Below are 21039 nucleotides of genomic sequence, written 5' to 3' on the forward strand. Positions count from 1 at the left end.
GCGTTTTACTATGGCATTGATGTTGAGGAAATCGTTTCCCTCCAATAACCGGCAGTCAAGTCAGCGTCACAAATTAAATAATTAAAATTAGAAAACATTGGTAAAATATTATATTGTCATTTAAAGAATTATAGATTTACATCTCTTGAACGCAATCAACTTGCCAGATTTAAAAATAACCTTACTGGGAAATCACACTTTGCAATAATCTGAGCACTGCGCCCAGAAAAATACGCGTTGCGATACAGACTAGACGTCATGTTGGGGAGATCTAAAATCTAAAATACTATGTAAATAATCCATTACCTTTGATTCTCTTCATCAGATGTCACTTCCAGGTATCACAGGTCCATAACGAATGTAGTTTTGTTCAAAAAAGCTCATCATTTATGTCCAAAAATCTCCGTCTTGTTAGCACATGATCTAAGCCAGCCGGACTTCTTGTCATGAACGAGGGGAAAAAATATATTTCCGTTCGTTCAAACATGTCAAACGTTGTATAGCATAAATCATTAGGGCCTTTTTTAACCAGAACATGAATAATATTCAAGGTGGACGAATGCATACTCTTTTATAACGTATTGGAACGAGGGTACCCAACATGAACTCGCGAGCCAGGTGTCTAATGGGCCATCATCGTTCCATGGCTCTTGTTCGGTCAGATCTCCCTCCAGAAGACTCAAAACACTTTGTAAAGGCTGGTGACATCTAGTGGAAGAAATAGGAAGTGCCAAAATATTCCTCAGCCCCTGTGTTTTTCAATGGGATAGGTTTAAAGGTAATACAACACATCAGGTATCCACTTCCTGTCAGAAAATGTCTCAGGGTTTTGCCTGCCAAATGAGTTCTGTTATACTCACAGACACCATTCAAACAGTTTTAGAAAATTTAGGGTGTTTTCTATCCATATGTAATAAGTATATGCATATTCTAGTTACTGGGTAGGAGTGGTAACCAGATTAAATCGGGTATGTTTTTTTATCCAGCCGTGTCAATACTGCCCCCTAGCCCTAACAGGTTAATCTTTACTGAGATGATTTTTGCAAAACTAAAGTACAGAATAAAGAAAATATTATTACAAAATGATCTGTACACATTCGTACATAAATGCGTACACAAAGAATAGACTCCTGCATGAACCATCACGAGCTAACAATACAATAGGCCTAGCTAGTCAACATGACATTGCAGAAAGGATGACAATTTACCTGACTGGACAAGTGCCACAAAATGACTAAAACAACAATACACATATTATTTATTACATGTAACATAATTACAACGGTATCATCTTGTAACATGGAGATAACTCGGCACTCACATTTGCCAGATACACACCAATGTAAAGTAAAGGAAGCTAAGTTGCATGTCAAAAAGATAGCTAACAAGCTAACACGCTAACACCCAATGTATTCTCCTATGGCGATTAGTTAGCACACATTATCTTAGCATCATCGCGACCCTAAAGGCTAGAATAAACATTTAAAAATGTTAATCTTCTAGAAAGCACAGCTTGGATTAAGAAAAGCATGTTCTAATGACTCAAAAACCAAAGGTGCCTACTTAAAGACGTATCTTTATCCAAGGCCTAGTAGGTAAGGAAGATGAAGCTTATCTGTATGTTTCCGTTGGAATGAGCTCTGAACACGAAGTTAGCTGATTTAAAGCTACAGTACCCACATTTGCCACTAGATGGCAGAGTAACGCAATAGAGCACTATAATACTATGTATAGATGGACATATAGTTATCAGAACAGTCCCCGCTTAGTTTAAATACAATAGGCCTAGACAATCTGGACCCTCTCTTTCTAAAATGATCTGCCGAAATTGTTGCAACCCCTATTACTAGCCTGTTCAACCTCTTTCGTATCGTCAGATTCCCATGGATTGGAAAGCTGCCGCGGTCATACCCATCTTCAAAGGGGGAGACACTCTAGTCCCAAACTGCTACAGACCTATATCCATCCTACGCTGCCTTTCTAAGGTCTTCGAAAGCCAAGTTCACAAACAGATTACCGACCATTTCGAATCCTACCGTACCTTCTCCGCTATGAAATCTGGTTTCAGAGCTGGTCATGGATGCACCTCAGCCACGCTCAAGGTCCTAAACGATATCATAACCGCCATCGATAAGAGACATTACTGTGTAGCCGTATTCATCTACCTGGCTAAGGCTTTCGACTCTGTCAATCACAACATTTTTATTTGCAGACGCAACAGCCTTGGTTTCTCAAATGATTGCCTCGCCTGGTTCACCAACTACTTCTCTGATAGAGTTCAGTGTGTCCAATCAGAGGGCCTGCTGTCCGGACCCCTGGCAGTCTCTATGGGGGTGCCACAGTGTTCATTTCTCGGGCCGACTCTCTTCTCTGTATATATCAATGATGTCGCTCTTGCTGCTGGTGATTCTTTGATCCACTTCTACGCAGACGACACCATTCTGTATACCTCTGGCCCTTCTTTGGACACTGTTTACTAACCTCCAGACGAACTTCAATGCCATACACCTCTCCTTCTGTGGCCTCCATCTGCTCTTAAATGCAAGTAAAACTAAATGCATGCTCTTCAACCGATCGCTGGCCGCACCCGCCCAGCATCACTACTCTGGACGGTTCTGACTTAGAATATGTGGAAAACTACAAATACCTAGGTGTCAGGTTAGACTGTAAACTCTCCTTCCAGACTCACATTAAACGTCTCCAATCCAAAATTAAGTCTAGAATCGGCTTCCTATTTCGCAACAAAGCATCCTTCACTCATGCTGCCAAACATACCCCTGTAAAACTGACCATCCTACCGATCCTTGACTTCGGCGACGTAATTTACAAAATAGCCTCCAACACGCTACTCAACAAATTGAATGCAGTATTATCACAGTGCCATCCGTTTTGTCACCAAAGCCCCAAATACAACCCACCACTGCGACCTGTACTCTCTTGTTGGCTTGCCCTCGCATCATACTCGTCGCCAAACCCACTGGCTCCAGGTCATCTACAACTCTTTGCTAGGTAAAGCCCCGCCTTATCTCAGCTCACTGGTGAACATAGCAGCACCCACTCGTAGCACGCGCTCCAGCAGGTATGTCACTGGTCAACCCCAAAGCCAATTCTTCCTTTGGCCGCCTCTCCTTTCCAGTTCTCTGCTGTCAATGACTGGAATGAACTGCAAAAATCACTAAAGCTGGAGACTCTTATCTCCCTCACAAGCTTTAAGCACCAGCTGTCAGAGCAGATCACTGTACCTGTACATAGCCCATCCAAATACCTCATCCCCATACTGTATATTATTTATTTATCTTGCTCCTTTGCACCCCAGTATCTCTACTTGCACATTCATCTTCTGCACATTCTACCATTCCAGTGTTTAATTGCTATATTGTAATTACTTCGCCACCATGGCCTATTTATTGCCTTACCGCCCTTATCTTACCTCATTTTCACATGCTGTATATAGACTTTTTCTACTGTATTATTGATTGTATGCTTGGTTATTCCATGTGTAACTCTGTTGTTGTCTGTGTCGAACTGCTTTGCTTTATCTTGGCCAGGTCGCAGTTGCAAATGAGAACTTGTTCTCAACTAAGCCTACCTGGTTAAATAAAGGTGAAATAAAAAATAACTTTTATATCACTTTTTTGAGGAGTAGGATGACTTCGGAGACAGGTCTGAAGTACACCTTAAGGGTGCCCTGTCTCATGGCTTTGACTTCAACCTTTCAAACTTAGTTGTCAAACCTGGGCACAGTTTTGACGATGAATCTTGCAGGTTAGATTTGCTAACTTGCTTTTTTCTGTGTGACTGGAGTGTCACCAGGTATTCTTGTCTCCATCTCCAAAATGTGTCTGTGAGACTGTGAACTTGTTTCCATTGCTTGCTGTAGAAATCTTTGAGTTCGAAGTCGCCTGGGGGTTCTGTTGTTATTTTATTCTTCTGTGTCAGAAGCATTGCAGGTGTCAGGACTGCTGGCATGTCCAGATCTGTAGACACTGGAACTAAGGGTTGAGCGTTCATGATGGCCATGACTTCAGCCATTAGTGTGGTGAGAACTGTGTGCTCCAAGAGCATGTCATCCAAAATGCGGTGAGCGACTCCCAACGTCCTCTCCCGAGCTACTCCCATATGTGACACATGAGGAGGATAGAAGGTCCCTGTGCATCCTTGATCTTGAATGTAAGTACTCATCAGAGTCCTCTGTGCTGATCGTCAGTTCTTTGCAGGTTCCAATGTAGTTTGCCAGGACCTGAGTGGAGTTGCTTTGCAGGTCCTCGGATAGAGAAGAATCTTCTCAAAGCGTTGTTGAAGCTGGGGGTAGACAGACTCAATCAACTTGATGTGTATCGCTCTTGTACTCATGCAGGAGAACATGATAGCCTAGGGTTTACTCTCTGTGCTGCTTCCTCTGGTCCGGTGAGAGGTTAAGTTCCAGGGTCCGAAGATATCCAGTCCAACATGAGTGAATGGTGAAGCTGAGGTAAGTCTGTCTGCAGGTTAGTCTGACATCTTTTGGTCTTCCGGTTTTCCTCCGAGTTTCCTGCAGGTCACACACTTATAGACCACACTGGATACCAATGTTTTACTTCCAACGATCCACAATCCAGATGACTGGACTACGCCCTGGCGTGCAACTTGCTCATGGTAGTATCTTACCAACAGAGTGGCGATGTGGTGGTTCTTGGGGATGATGAGGGGGTGTTTCTCTTCCCACGTCATAACTGCTGATGTGCGGCCTACGATTCCCATCAACCTGTCTTCATCAATGATGGGGTTCCCCATCGTGACTTTGTCCCTTGATGTCAACCGTTGAGGTGTGCTACAGCTGATTTGGCCATAGTGTATGCATCTGAGAACACAGTTCTCTCTGCTGCGTGAAAGACAAGGAGACAGGTACATGGGGGCTTTGCATGGTGAGCTGTTTGTGTTCCATCAATGAGTCTTTCCACAGCCTTACATGTTCAGTATAGAATTCTCTCCATTAGAGCATTGCCTTGCATCGTTATAGGTGCTACGAACCCTAGGGGGTTATACAGGCTGTTGACCGTGGACAGGACACCTCTTCTTGTGAATGGCTACTTTTCTCTGGATACTTGTCCTCTGTTGGAGGTGACACCAGGGTGAACAGAAAGGTAGGGGAACTACCCAGCTGTTCAACTCGTCCATGAAGACTTCCCTGTCCATGATTTCGGGGGAAGATGTGATCTTCGACTGATGGAGCAGACTTGTCATTGTTGTGTTCCTTCAAACACTTCCAAGGTCGTCCGTATCTCTGGTTGGGATGGTGACCTCCATCCAGCTCTGTGGTCACTTGGCGCAGTGTTGTGTTAAACAGTCTCTCCTTGATCTGGATGCTGTTAGCGCAAGGGCTAAGGAATGATGTGCGTCCATTCTGTAGCATGTTTGTTTTGTAAAAGCTCACTTTCGCTAGCTTGTGAGCTCTGTCCAGACATGCATAACTCCCCGATGATGACCAAGCCTAGGTCTAGACATTGTGCGTTGTGCGGCCCATTCTACCGATCTCTGATTTTGTGCATTCTCAGTAGATCTCTTACAGCAATCCTTCTCCTGCTTGGGTCTGGGAAGAGTACTGGAATCTTGTCTGGGACTGGCTTCAGATGAGGGTGATGACATTTAACTTCAGCTGAGGGGGATCTCTGATCTGGCATCGTGTCCAATTCTATGTGAGTGGTGAGAGTGAGCTGTGTCTTGCCGTCCATTGACTCGACGATGTAGTTGATTGCGCTCCTCTCAGATGTCTCCACAACTGCTGAACATGTGTATGGAGCGGAATCGCCTTCGAACAGCAAAGAAGTCGAAGAACTTGGTTCTTGCTAAAGACTTGTTACTTTGTTGGTCTAAGACGGCGTACGTTCTGAATGCCTTTCTCTGCGGCCTTCGGGATACACTTTGTTTTAGCATATCTTGGAGGATGATCTAGAGCTGAATGCATCTCCACAGATCTCAGTGCACTTTGAGGTTACTGCAAGTGTTGCACTCCCCTCTTGCTTTCCGCCATGATTTTCCTTGGTAGCGGAGTTTTCTGTTCTCCATGAGGCTGGCCCCGGATTCAGCGTGGATGGATGCCTATCATTGTCACATTCTTTGCACAGCACCACTTTCCCACCATCTTTTGCGAGATGACTGGTTGAAGCACAGTATCTGTAACGTGATTGTCCTTGAGACTAGACTTAAGCTTATCTAGTATCTTGCTCCTGAAACTGCAGCATTTTCTCAGCGGATGATGATTGCTGTGCAACAACACTGTCTGGGTCCTCAACTTTCTTCCCTGAGCGTCTGGTTGGCTTCAGACTCAGATGAGACTTCTGTCTTCCTTACGGACACTGGTGTTCTGTGTTTTGTTGCGCTTCGAAGGTGGTTTCTCAGTCTTTCAAGAGCTATAGCCTCGTGTTCAAGAAGGTGAACCATAGCAGTCTTCAAGTCTCTGCCATACAATTGTGTGCCCTGCTGTTGCGTTGTGTACGTACACCTATCTTATTCTCTTGGCCTGCTCAGATGACTCAGCCATTTGGAGAGTAGGTCCAGCTCTTCTATGGTTGTCAGATTTAAGTCCTGGGTGCTGCTAAGGAAGGATGATTTCCAGGCCCAATAGTTTTCTGGGTGGTCGTCAAACTTCAGAAGGCCAGAACTCACCATTTCACAGCATATCAGGTACTTGGTTACATCTGTAGCTCCTGAAGTATTGGCTGAGTACTGTCTGGGTGAATCCTCTCTGGAGGCAGCCGACTATGGCTGGTGAGACGGCAGGTGGGCTTGGTTGGACCCTCTCTTGTTATGTGGTTGTTCTCCTACACTGATAATCTCTCCTCTGTAGTGTGTAATGGTGTTCTGAAGTGGAGAGATTGTCGGCATTATGCTGGTTTCCTGTAGGACTGACTGGTAGATCCCTGCTTGACTTTTCACATTGGAAGTCTGTTTCTGTATTGTAGCATCTAGCTGTATCAATGCTGACCACTGCTAACTTGACCTTCGATGGTTTCAATGGCTTTGTGTCACAAGGCCATTGAGCAGTGTCAACACAATCTCACACTCAATTCATGCAAATATGTACAAAAAGTAGTTCAGCAGATTTCGTGTGTCTAGTGAACAATGGATACGCAACAATGGGCTAACGTATAGAATTAGTCTCTACAGGTGTGATCAAGCCATACATCAACGTTTCCTGAAGCTGAATGGAAAGTGCTATTCCCTGACCAGTTATTCAGAAGAGAACCCTCTGTCTAATTTACAAAAGTTAACTTACCAGTTAACAAAGTTAACAAACACATTTTACACATTTACAAACTACCTGTTTATTATTACAACCATGGTGTTCTTTTGTTAATGAAGCTTATATCAAATAACCTGACAATGATCCACATATGGGTAAACAAATGATGTAAGTAGATTTTTCTGGATAACACACTATCCTTTTTTTAGGATGCAAACAAGTAACATGAATCACTATTGATCCATTCTGTTCTGATCTAATGAGATGATGTAGGATTTTCTACGGCCTAGAATCTGAGGATTTGCCCAGTCATGAAGGACGAAGCTAGGCCACTCTTTGTTGTCATTGGCAAAGACTGAACTCAACTATGTCAGACTCTCCTATACCACTTTACCCAACATGTTATATCCCAGAGGTTGTAAATAAACCCTTTTAAGGTGATATAACTTGTATCGTTATTATAGGGCTGTGGAACCCATAGCCGAATGGCTTCAGACTAAGCATTTCTTATTGGAAGTTGCTGCTGACATTGAACATAGCTTAGGGTATTTAATTAATTTCAGACTCTCATATAACACTATTCTTAACATCTTATACCCATAGGTTGTAAATCACCTTTTTTTAAGCTGATATAACTTGTATCCTTATAGGGCTGTGAAACCCATAGCCGAATTGCTTCAGACTGAGCATTTCTCACCATTTACACTACCTTTCAAAAGTTTGGGGTCACTTAGAAATGTCCTTGTTTTCCATGAAAACATACATGAAATTAGTTGCAAAATGAATAGGAAATATAGTCAAGACGTTGACTAGGTTATAAATAATGAATTTTAATTGAAATAATAATTGTGTTCTTCAAACTTTGCTTTCGTCAAAGAATCAAGCAATTACAGCCTTGTAGACCTTTGGCATTCTAGTTGTCAATTTGTTGAGGTAATCTGAAGAGATTTCACCCCATGCTTCCTGAAGCACCTCCCACAATTTGGATTGGCTTGATGGGCACTTCTTACCTACCATACAGTCAAGCTGCTCCCACAACAGCTCAATAGGGTTGAGATCTGGTGACTGTGCTGGCCACTCCATTAGACAGAGTACCAGCTAACTGCTTCTTCCCTTAATATTTCTTGCATAGTTTGGAGCTGTGCTTTGGGTCATTGTCCTGTTGTAGGAGGAAATTGGCTCCAATTAAGCACCGTCCACAAGGTATGGCATTGCAAAATGGAGTGATAGCCTTCCTTATTCAAGATCCCTTTTACCCTGTACAAATCTCCCACTTGACCACCACCAAAGCACCCCCAGACCATCACATTGCCACAACTGTGCTTGGTGGCATCAAGCACTCCTCCAGCATCTTTTAATTTTTTTTCTGCGTCTCACGAATGTTATTCTTTGTGATCCGAACACCTCAAACTTAGATTCGTCGGTCCATAACACTTTTTTCCAATCTTCCTCTGTCCAGTGTCTGTGTTCTTTTGCCCATCGTAATATTTTATTTTTATTGGCCAGTCTGAGATATGGCTTTTACTTTGCAACTATGCCTAGAAGGCCAGCATCCTGGAGTGACCTCATCACTGTTGACTTTGAGACGGGTGTTTTGCGGATACTATTTAATGAAGCTGCCAGTTGAGGACTTGTTTCTCAAACTAGACACTAATGTACTTGTCCTCTTGCTTAGTTGTGCACCGGGGCCTCCCATTCTTTATATTCAGGTTAGAGCCAGTTTGCGCTGTTCTGTGAAGGGAGTAGTACACAGCATTGTACGAGATCTTCAGTTTCTTGGCAATTTCTCACATAGAATAACATTTATTTCTCCGAACAAGAAGAGACTGACAAGTTTCAGAAGAAAGGTCTTTGTTTCTGGCCATTTTGAGCCTGTAATTGAACCCACAAATGCTGATGCTCCAGATACTCAACTAGTCTAAAGAAGGCCAGTTTTATTGTTTCTTTAAATCAGGCACAACAGTTTTCAGCTGTGCTAACATAATTGCAAAAGTTTTTCTAATGATCAATTAGCCTTTTTAAAATGATAGACTTTGATTAGCTAACACAACGTGGCATTGGAACATAGGCGTGATGGTTGCTGATAACGGGCCTCTGTAAACCTATTTAGGCCTACGCCTAAATATATACAGTCTGACCCAATAATATTTGATCATTAACATAAAAAAACTAGAAAACAACTATGTATAAAACTTAACTACAACAGATGATCATGCTACTGTCATGACGTTGGCCTGTGGGTAAGGTTTATGACCCCCCCCCCATAAATACCTTTCCCCCTTCCCCTCTCTTACTGACCCTACTGAAGGACTGCTGTCCTGTTAACCTGTTGGGGCTAGGGGGCAGTATTTTCACGGCTGGAAAAAAAAACGTACCCGATTTAATCTGGTTACTAATCCTACCCAGTAACTAGAATATGCATATACTTATTATATATGGATAGAAAACACCCTAAAGTTTCTAAAACTGTTTGAATGGTGTCTGTGAGTATAACAGAACTCATTTGGCAGGCAAAACCCTGAGACATTTTCTGACAGGAAGTGGATACCTGATGTGTTGAATTACCTTTAAGCCTATGCCATTGAAACACACAGGGGTTGATTCATGTTTTGGCACTTCCTATTGCTTCCACTAGATGTCACCAGCCTTTACAAAGTGTTTTGAGTCTTTTACTGTGAGATCTGACCGAACAAGAGCCATGGAACGGTGATGGCCGATTAGACTCTGGCGCGCGAGTTCATGTTGGGTACCCTCGTTCCAATACGTTATAAAAGAGAATGCATTCGTCCACCTTGAATATTATTCATGTTCTGGTTAAAAAAGGCACTAATGATTTATGCTATACAATGTTTGACATGTTTGAACGAACGTAAATATATTTTTTCCCCTCGTTCATGACGAGAAGTCCGGCTGGCTTAGATCATGTGCTAACAACACGGATCTTTTTGGATATAAATGATGAGCTTTTTTGAACAAAACTACATTCGTTATGGACCTGTGATACCGGGAAGTGACATCTGATGAAGAGAATCAAAGGTAATGGATTATTTACATAGTATTTTCGATTTTAGATCTCTCCAACATGGCCGTTTGTCTGTATAGCAAAGCATATTTTTCTGGGCGCAGTCCTCAGATTATTGCAAAGTGTGATTTCCCAGTAAGGTTATTTTTAAATCTGGCAAGTTGATTGCGTTCAAGAGATGTAAATCTATAATTCTTTAAATGACAATATAATATTTTACCAATGTTTTCTAATTTTAATTATTTAATTTGTGGTGCTGACTTGACTGCCGGTTATTGGAGGGAAACGATTTCCTCAACATCAATGCCATAGTAAAACGCTGTTTTTGGATATAAATATGAACTTGATAGAACAAAAAATGCATGCATTGTCTAACATAATCATCTGATGGAGATTGTAAAAGGTTAGTGCATCATTTTAGCTGGTTTTATGGTTTTGGTGACCCTGTCTTTGAATTGACAAAACATTACACACAGCTATTGTCAATGTACTCTCCTAACATAATCTAACTTTATGCTTTCGCCGTAAAACCTTTTTGAAATCGGACAACGTGGTTAGATTAAGGAGATGTTTATCTTTCAAAGGGTGTAAGATAGTTGTATGTTTGAAAAATTTGAATTTTGACATTTATTTGGTTTCAAATTTGCCGCTCTTGAAATGCACCTGCTGTTGATAGGGTGCACCACGGGTGGCACGCTAGCGTCCCACATAGCCCCAAGAAGTTAAATATAGAGAGTCTGGGAACATCAAACAAATGTGGAAAGGTACCACATATTTTGTTAATAAAACCAGTTGGAAATATGCTTGGGAACGTAATGAGTATGTATGTCAGTTCGGTTGTCATCTGAGACATTATGACTGATGACAGGACGACATAAACTGTATCTGAGAAAGTATACACCCTCTAGTTATCAGAGTCACATGGAATTGCTATGCAATTGAAATGTTTGATATTGAAAATGTTTGTTAGGAGATGAAATGTAATTTTAGCTTCCGAATGAGAGATTTGGGTTTTCATAAGGAAAGTGCCCTGCTCGATCAGTAACCCAACCCTGTGAAGAGACAGGGGTTATAAACGATGAAACACCTCCCTCCCCCTCCCCACTATATAATCCTTTGACGAAAAGATAACCAGGTAGTTCCAGTACGGGAGGCCTGCAGCCTCTACGTTAGAAGGACACACATGTCAAGTACAGAACTAAGCCAACCTCGGCGTGAGCTCTGGTATGAACTGGTATGAACTTTGAGCTTATTCACTACAGAAGTGCTACTTCCTAGCCGTTGAGTTAGCAGCGGCCGCTGCTAACGTGGGTTAGGAAAGGACGGACGACGGATCCAGTCTAACAACCAGACGAAGATACCACCACGTATCCAATGGACCACCATTGACATTCTTCCGAAAACAGGGAGATCTGTTGGCCAACCCGGCCAGCATCTACGACCAATCTACCGAAGCGCAGCTCAGAGTAAATATTTATTGCATTTTCCTTTTCCAAATGGGCGGTAATTTAGAATGCATAAGATAATGTATTTACGATAGCATAGCTGCTGTTTCTGTGTTCCTAAATCTTCCCGCTCTTTCATTTAAGCCCAACCCCCTTTCCTTTGTGTAACTAGCTTTCATAGAGGTTCCGTCCACCATGACGTTTTCTGTATGACATCATTGTATTCTGTGTATTTGTAATTCTGTGTGATTAGTTAGGTATTTAGTAAATAAATAATTAAACCCAATTTTACAGTGCCTTCTCCACTTGTTAGCAGAGTATACTCTGCTTCCTAAGAATTTAACATTGTTCAATGATCCGAAAAGCGTCTGAACAGACATTTTTGGCGCCCCCTGTGTGGACTCTAAAACTAGGCCGCACGTTTGGGTAATTTCGATAACACATATTGGAGCCCCCGTGCGTGGAATCTAAAATAGGATGAAGCTTTTATTTTGATTCAGCATATATAAAATTGAAAAGCAGATTACATAATATACCAAGTTGATTATATACATTATGGGAATTGTAGATCGGAATTATTGGTGCGTGTGTGTTCCGGAGAATAGCCTCCGTGTTGTGCTCTGACGTAGTCAGTGGGTAGCATAAACTGTACATGTATGTATGATGGCTGATAAAGCTATCTGAGAAATAGCGCGTTTGGCCAAACGCTAAGTATTTCTGCCTCTCGCGTTTCAGACGCGTGTTGGCTTGGTCATTATTAATTTCTCGAGCAAGGACAAAGCGCCAGCCGATTGAAATTTAGGAGAGATTAGCTTGACCAGCGATAAGTATCTCTCTGTCTCTCGCGTTTCGATGCGAGTAGACCACGGTGCAGTTCGTTGTTTCCCGCGAGTTCCGGTTAAAACATCGTCAAATATCGCCGAAAAGGGTTTGAACATAATCCGTTATAAGTAAAACCTTTCCCTTGCCAAGGGAATCCTATGTTGAGCATTGTTCAGGCATAAAGTAGCATTAGCTTGCTCGAGATGCTAAGCTAACAAAATGGAAAACAGCCATTTTGTTTGTGCCACATTGTAATTCATCCGACTTGAGTTGGATTTCAGCGTGTGCCAGCAGGGACCTTCCTTCAAATAATTAGTCAGGTGACACTCAAGTCGTTACTCGTGATATCCAGACGGATATCGATGTCTTATTCAATTGAACTAATAAGTGAAATTGCCAGATTTACATTCTCAAGTTTAAATAATATCCAAATTGATGAGTTTTCTAAATGAGACATTGTAATCTTTTTTCCACATTAACCTAGATGATAAACCTCTCAGGTTAATTAAAGTTTAAATCCCATATAGCCTATACAGGTTTGATTTATCATTAAAATTGATCAATCAGTAAAATTTGGTTTTTGCAAAACCCATTCAGTAATCCAGTACTGACAGAAGTCCCGCCCCTGCGGGAATCCCATGTGGCTTCGGCCCAAGGAAGAAGTGTACCATAGTGGGAAGTGCTCCCAACATTTGATCTACTGTTTACACTTATGATATCCAATCAATGGAGATTGTATGGATTATCATCTCATTCAATTTAATAAGTTAAATTGTTGAACATACCTTAATGTTCTTGCAATCAAATGAGACACTTTTAAACTTCCCATATTAACCTGGATGAAGCAACCTCTCAGGTTAATTCAAGTTTAATACCCAGATAGCCTACCCAGGTAGGATTAATCATTGGCATTGATTAATTAATTCAATTTGCTTTTGCAAATTCATTCACGTCCAACTTCCACATTACTGGTACAGTACTGATGGTTCGTCAACATCTATAAATAGATTCAACTTGTCTTTGCAGCTTCCAATGAATTCCAAACCCAAACATTGAAAAAAAAATAGGAACATTTTTCCTCTAAATTTTTCTAATAATAATGTGCAAGCTACCAAAGGAGGTGGTCACCACTCCTCCGCTAATTAGTGAACCTCCACCCATAAAAGGATTGATCTCTGACCTCAGCAGTGATACCAACCCTAATTATGCCATTAGAAAAACAACAGCCGAAATTGCGAACGCTCTCCAAAATCAACCATCAAATACAGGCTTTGTGACTGTTCTCTCCACTTTAGCACTTATGTATCGCCATCAAAGCTTGGCATCGGTCCAATACCACAGTGCACAGCTGAAGCACGTGCAAAACATGGCTAACATGAGGGCACAGGTGGAGAGAACTGAGCAACTATTGACAAAAGCAGGAAATGAAAACATTCTGCTAGTCGAGGAACTGCGTTTGAAATCGGAACAATTAAAAGTAATTGCAAATACTTATGACGATGAACGAGCACAAACTCTCCAACAAAATCGTCATCTGCAGGAACAACTCGATTTAGCCAGAACTAAATGTGATGTAGTCCACGCCAAACTAGATAAATCTGTCGAGTTATCTACAAACAGGAACGCGCAATTTGATAACATGCAGGCAGTTTTGTTGAACGTTACTCAAGGTAACAATGTTCTACTCCAAATTCTGCAGACCAAAGACGATCAGTTGATGAACACAATGACTAAGTTGGATGACAAATCAACAGAACTTATTGAAGTCGCTGACCAAATGAATGATGAGAGAACTCAGGTGATGAGGATGGAAATATTGATTTCTAAGCAAGCAAAGGAAATCTCATCACTGAATCTCTCGCTCCGTACTCGAGACCTCTATCTGCAAACCATGACAGATAAGTTTGAGACCGAAAGGAGCAGGTGTGACACCCACGTGTCTAAAATTGGTACTCTAAACGCTCAAGTGGACTCTGCAATGCAGCAGAAGACCACCCTTAGGTACCATCTGGAGGAAGTCCAGAATGGTCACGCTCTTCAGCATGACTACCCATCCAAGCAACCGGAGTCCGGTACTCAAAGGAGTGAAGACGATAGGTTTCAGACATTGCCTCCATCATGTGTCCCTCAGTCTTCTCCTCTTGGCCATTCGGCACTGAGTAATATGGAGCCTCTTGGCCAACAAAGCCAAAGCTTGGCTTCTCCTCTTGGCCTGTCGGCCCCAATTTCTCCACAGGATGAAGCCAACCCTCTCCGCCCGCTTGGCGCGGAATACCTTGACAAACTCGTCAAGAATTTCCCCACCTTTGACCCCGTTCCAGGTCAGCCAAACGATACTGAGACGTTCCTAGCTGACATAGAGGACGCGTTGGGTGGCTACCCGAATGCTACGGGTTCTGACAGGGTTTACCTGTTGAAGCGAACGTCGAATAGACACGTGACGAGGTTCATTCGCCTACAACAGCAACACGTGCTAAATGACTATGCTAAACTTGCCACAGCTTTGAAATTAGAATTCAGTGGTTCTGCGACTCGCAAACACGATAGCTCACTGGCTAACACGGTCAAACAAGCTCGGAACGAACACCCACAAGCTTTCTATCATAGGCTTCGTTCAGCTTACTTTGGCCTACTCACGGAAACAGGAATGGAAGAGCTGTTACCATTCAAACAAATGTTTCTGTCGAACATGTATCCCACCTTCATTACCTACTTGGGCCCTGCAGCCCACGTTGGCTTGCCTATCTTACATCTCAGAGAGCTTGCAAGCACAGATTTTGAGGCATCAAAAGTTCACAACGCTAAGAGCCCTGACCACTCGGTTTTGAAGTTTAACCAGGAGCACTCACTCCAGTTAGAGGGTGCATTATCAGGTATTGGAGCGTCGAGAGATGACGCACAACAACAGTTTCTACCACGAAACCATGATTCCAATAACCTCCGCGGTCGAAATAACTGTAAAGTACGTCGCCTTCAAAATGACTACCGCTACAATCGACCCGTTCGCTACGTTCCTGCACCCAACCCACAAAAAGTGTCAGAGCACAAGGGTAACAAAGGGTTGAAGGACGATCAAAACGTAGACCAATGTTCTCCAGAAGTACCACTACGGGAAGAACTTAAGCGAGAACAATTTGAGAAAAGGGTAAAAGAGAAGTCACAAGGACTAGACGGGGAATTACCGGACACCAGGTCCGCAGGAATTAACACCCATAGCAAGGACGTTAAAGTTCAAATTTCTCCCGCTCTCATTCAAGACCCTATCCAGGGCCCGCTTGATCAAGAAACAAGCCCCCGGGCTCTGTCTATAGACTCTGATACAAAAGTTGCGAAGAAAAAGGTCAAACGCTTCGTTAAAGCCAAGCTCACTCAAAATCGGAAAAGTCAATCTGCTTCCATCTTGAACAGACATGGCACATCACGTCGTTGCGAACGACCACTCCACTTTGTGGGGAATATGTCCACTAACCACGAATCTAAACGGCCATACCTGGAAACAGTCCTGGAGGACTGCTGAGCTTGTCATGCGCTAATTGATTCGGGTGCGACAATATCACTCATCTCTCAAACATTGTTTGATGATCTAAAAAGGGCTTTGAAGCCAACTAAACGTTGGTTAAAAGTGGAACGATGCGACAGTACACTTCGAGGGGTCACTCAGACTACCTCGCCTCTCACATTGAGAGTCATGCTGAAACTACACTTCCAGGACGTATCGCTCGTTCACCCTGTGTATGTTACCAGCCTCGAAACTGTAACCCTGCTACTTGGAGCAGACTTGATGGATCGATTACTCCCATTGATGGATTGGAAAACCAACCAGGTATGGTCACAGGCCACAGTGCCTTCTCCACTGACCACACTGTCTTCCCCTAACGCTAGCTGCAATGCAGTCATTCACGAGGGGTATCTGTCGAAAGCACCCCTTTGGGAAAAGACGTTTAGAAACCTCTTGGTGCAGAATCCGATCCAAGGAGATATTACGATATCTCGACACATTCCATCAGCCAATCTGATTGACCATTCTTTTCATGATTTCGAGCCAGCTGTCTCTGTGAATGAGCAACTTCCCTCCTCCTTGCAGTTGTGCAATACGGTAGTTGAGATGAACTTCTCTTGCTCTTCGGACACTTCCGCAAGCACTGCGGCCGTCTCAGCAAGAAAAACATTGATGCGCAGAGTACACTCTGCTTCCGATGATAAACCTTCTGCTTTGTTGGGGACTGTCACCCCTTACAATGACACTAATGGCGTCAGTCCAGCAACTGACCCGATGACTCCCACTGGTGAAACACTTTGCGATATCACAGACCGATATCCTCGTCTCAGTTTGCAGGTACTGAAGAGGTTGCCACACGCGGACGCGCTGGTGACTGACAGACCTCGACAGCCACTGAGGGTGTTGAAGCACAAACACCAGGAGATTTGGTTGAAAGGTTACAGCCATTCTCATAATAACGCGGCCACTGACAACTCGTACATAGGGTCCGACCTTTTCGTTTGCGCCTCGGACACCAACACCACCCGCTGGTGGGGGGGTCCCGAGACACAAAGGGGGGAATAGTAGCCCAGACCCATGATGAGCCTCATCGAGGCCGGTGGGGGGGTCGAGACTACGGACAACACCGTACGAGGCCGCCAGAGCATAAATCAAATCTAGTTGTAAACTCCCCTATGAGAACAGTGAGGAGCAGACAGGCCCCTAGACGGGGAGTATCTTAGAACACGTCTAAGATAGTACTGAGGTGTACCACACTGGTCGTAAAGGAAGTCTAATGGACTTGTCCACCTCCAAAACAAATGGCAACAATAATCATTCCTTGCCATGTGTAGGTTCAACTACAATACAACTAGTAATATGCTCCAATCATGTGTTCCGGTAGATAATATTTCAGAATAAATCGGTAGGACAACTGGACCCCTTGAATACCAGTACCAATACCACAGTCAGTCCAGCAACACTCAGTAAGAGGATTAGTAACCTCACAAGTTAAATTGCTATTGATAATAGCGACATAGGAGTCACTCAGAGTGCAACACGGGGAAGGGAATCTCCATTGCACTCTTCCAATGGTTAACACATGCCACTAATAAATAGAACCCTCCGTTCAGGAGAAAGGTTATTAGAAGTCATGAACCATGATCAAACCACGTACGACTGGTCTAATACTTAGAGTACTTCCGTCGTGAGGTTAGCTCCTCCGTGGATAACATAGCTATGAAATAGACTTCATACCTACCGCCACTACAATAGTGGAAGACACCGTGACTTGTAGAAAACTACTACAGACTCCCTTGACACCAATTCTGACTGACCTCCAGGCATTGACCTGAAAATTACCTGACTACGTCAGACTCATTCGGAACAAATTGTAATCTGCCAGGATACTTGGTTTTCTTCCCTTGACATGCGCGATTGTGTAAGCATAAACGCACATGCACAACGGAACATCCAATTAGGATTTATGCTAGCCTGTTGGGGCTACAGGTTAGCAATGAACCCCAAGTCGGGATTGCTAACAAGGCTGGAAATTCAAAACATCAAAAATCTAATAATTTCAATTTCTCAAACAATCAACTATTTTACACAATTTAAAAGATAAACATCTCCTTAATCTAACCACATTGTTCGATTTTCAAAGAGGCTTTACGGCAAAAGCATAAAGTTAGATTATGTTAGGACAGTACATAGCCACAAAAGTACAAACATCCATTTTCAATTCAAGGTCAGGCGTCACCAAAAGCAGAAACCAGCTAGAATTATGCACTAACCTTTGTCAATCTCCATCAGATGACACTCCTAGGACATTATGTTATACAATACATGCATTTTTTGTTCCATCAAGTTCATATTTATATCCAAAAACAGCATTTTACAGTAGCGTGAAATTCCGATTTTTTTCTTCTCTGAAATGCTTCCGGTGAACATAACAAAATTACTATTCGAAAACATTGGTAAATTATAATATTGTCATTCAAAGAATAATATATTATCATCTCGTAATTGCTACCGAATGGCCAGATCTCAAAATAACTTTACTGGGAAATCACATTTTGCAATAAACGGGGTGCTATGCTAAGAACAATATGCTATGCTATACAGTTAGCATCATCTAATATCGATAATAACATTGTAAATATCCCCTTACCTTTGATTATCTCCATCAGAAGGCACTGCCAGGAATCGCAGGTCCGGAACAAATGTGGTTTCTTTTGACAAAGTTCATAATTTATGTCCAAATAACACCAAGTAGTTAGCGTTCATTATGCTCCCACAAAACGTGGTGGGGGGGTGTAAAATCACGCCGAAAAGCTAAAAAAACCTAGTAAATAATCTATTTACGTTCGTTCAAACATGTCAAACGTTGTTTAGCATTAATCTTTTGGTCCATTTTTAACGTTAAACATCAGTAATATTTTCACACAACCTATCCTATGTCTAGATAAACAATTATGACAAACTCACGCTTCTCAGATTTATGCGCAGGCGCAAAAAAATGAAGTGACGACATGTCAACTTCCTTGCATTCTAATTTGCTCTCTGTTTATCATAGACACTTCAAACAACTTTATAAAGATCGTTGACATCTAGTGGAAGCCGTAGGAGTTGTGAAATGAATCCTTTCTCACTATGGTATCTATAAAACAATGACACTAAATAGTACAGTCACAAAATTCACATTTTCTTTGATCTATTTTTCACAGGTTTTTGCCTGCAATATGAGTTTTGCTATACTTACAGACACCATTCAAACTGTTTTAGAAAATTCAGAGTGTTTTCTATCCGAATGTGTTAATAATATGCATATCCTAGCTTCTGACTTGGTGTAGGAGGCAGTTAAAAATGGGCACATATTTTTTTCAAAATTTCTCAATACTGCCCCCGAGCCCCAATCACTTAACCTCTTGGGGCTAGGTGGGACGCTAGCGTGCCACCTGTGGTGCACTCCATCAACAGCAGGTGCATTTCAAGAGCGGCAAATTTGAATCCAAATAAATGTCAAAATTCAAATTTTTCAAACATACAACTATCTTACACCCTTTGAAAGATAAACATCTCCTTAATCTAACCACGTTGTCCGATTTCAAAAAGGTTTTACGGCGAAAGCATAAAGTTAGATTATGTTAGGAGAGTACATTGACAATAGCTGTGTGTAATGTTTTGTCAATTCAAAGACAGGCGTCACCAAAACCATAAAACCAGCTAAAATGATGCACTAACCTTTTACAATCTCCATCAGATGACACTCCTAGGACATTATGTTAGACAATGCATGCATTTTTAGTTCTATCAAGTTCATATTTATATCCAAAAACAGCGTTTTACTATGGCATTGATGTTGAGGAAATCGTTTCCCTCCAATAACCGGCAGTCAAGTCAGCACCACAAGTTAAATAATTAAAATTAGAAAACATTGGTAAAATATTATATTGTCATTTAAAGAATTATAGATTTACATCTTTTGAACGCAATCAACTTGCCAGATTTAAAAATAACCTTACTGGGAAATCACACTTTGCAATAATCTGAGCACTGCGCCCAGAAAAATATGCTTTGCTATACAGACAAACGGCCATGTTGGAGAGATCTAAAATCGAAAATACTATGTAAATAATCCATTACCTTTGATTCTCTTCATCAGATGTCACTTCCAGGAATCCCAGGTCCATAACGAATGTAGTTTTGTTCAAAAAAGCTCATCATTTATATCCAAAAAGCTCCGTGTTGTTAGCACATGATCTAAGCCAGCCGGACTTCTCGTCATGAACGAGGGGAAAAAATATATTTACGTTCGTTCAAACATGTCAAACGTTGTATAGCATAAATCATTAGGGCCTTTTTTAACCAGAACATGAATAATATTCAAGGTGGACGAATGCATTCTCTTTTATAACGTATTGGAACGAGGGTACCCAACATGAACTCGCGCGCCAGAGTCTAATCGGCCATCACCGTTCCATGGCTCTTGTTCGGTCAGATCTCACAGTAAAAGACTCAAAATACTTTGTAAAGGCTGGTGACATCTAGTGGAAGCAATAGGAAGTGCCAAAACATTAATCAACCCCTGTGTGTTTCAATGGCATAGGCTTAAAGGTCATTCAACACATCAGGTATCCACTTCCTGTCAGAAAATGTCTCAGGGTTTTGCCTGCCAAATGAGTTCTGTTATACTCACAGACACCATTCAAACAGTTTTAGAAACTTTAGGGTGTTTTCTATCCATATATAATAAGTATATGCATATTCTAGTTACTGGGTAGGATTAGTAACCAGATTAAATCGGGTACATTTTTTTTATCCAGACGTGCAAATGCTGCCCCCTAGCCCCAACAGGTTAATCCCAGCCCCTGTCCACGCAGGAGGCCCTTTGCCTTTTGGGAGGCCGTCATTGTAAATAAGAATTTGTTCTTAACTGACTTGCCAAGTTAAATAAAGGTTAAATAAATTAATCAAGCTTCACCATCTGGGTTTGGCGGATGGCAGGAGAACGCTACCTACCCCAATGCATAGTGCCAACTGTAAAGTT

The 21039-nt window shown here is 42.1% G+C and overlaps 1 protein-coding gene across 2 annotated transcripts in view; it reads left to right on the forward strand.

The window, feature by feature from the left end:
• pdgfc (platelet derived growth factor c) overlaps nt 1-21039 on the forward strand; it is a 153631-nt gene that overhangs the window by 89565 nt on the left and 43027 nt on the right. The gene's annotated exons all lie outside the window — the stretch shown is intronic.

This window comes from Salmo salar, chromosome ssa09, assembly GCF_905237065.1.
Source record: "Salmo salar chromosome ssa09, Ssal_v3.1, whole genome shotgun sequence".
NCBI classification, from domain to species: Eukaryota; Metazoa; Chordata; class Actinopteri; order Salmoniformes; family Salmonidae; genus Salmo; species Salmo salar.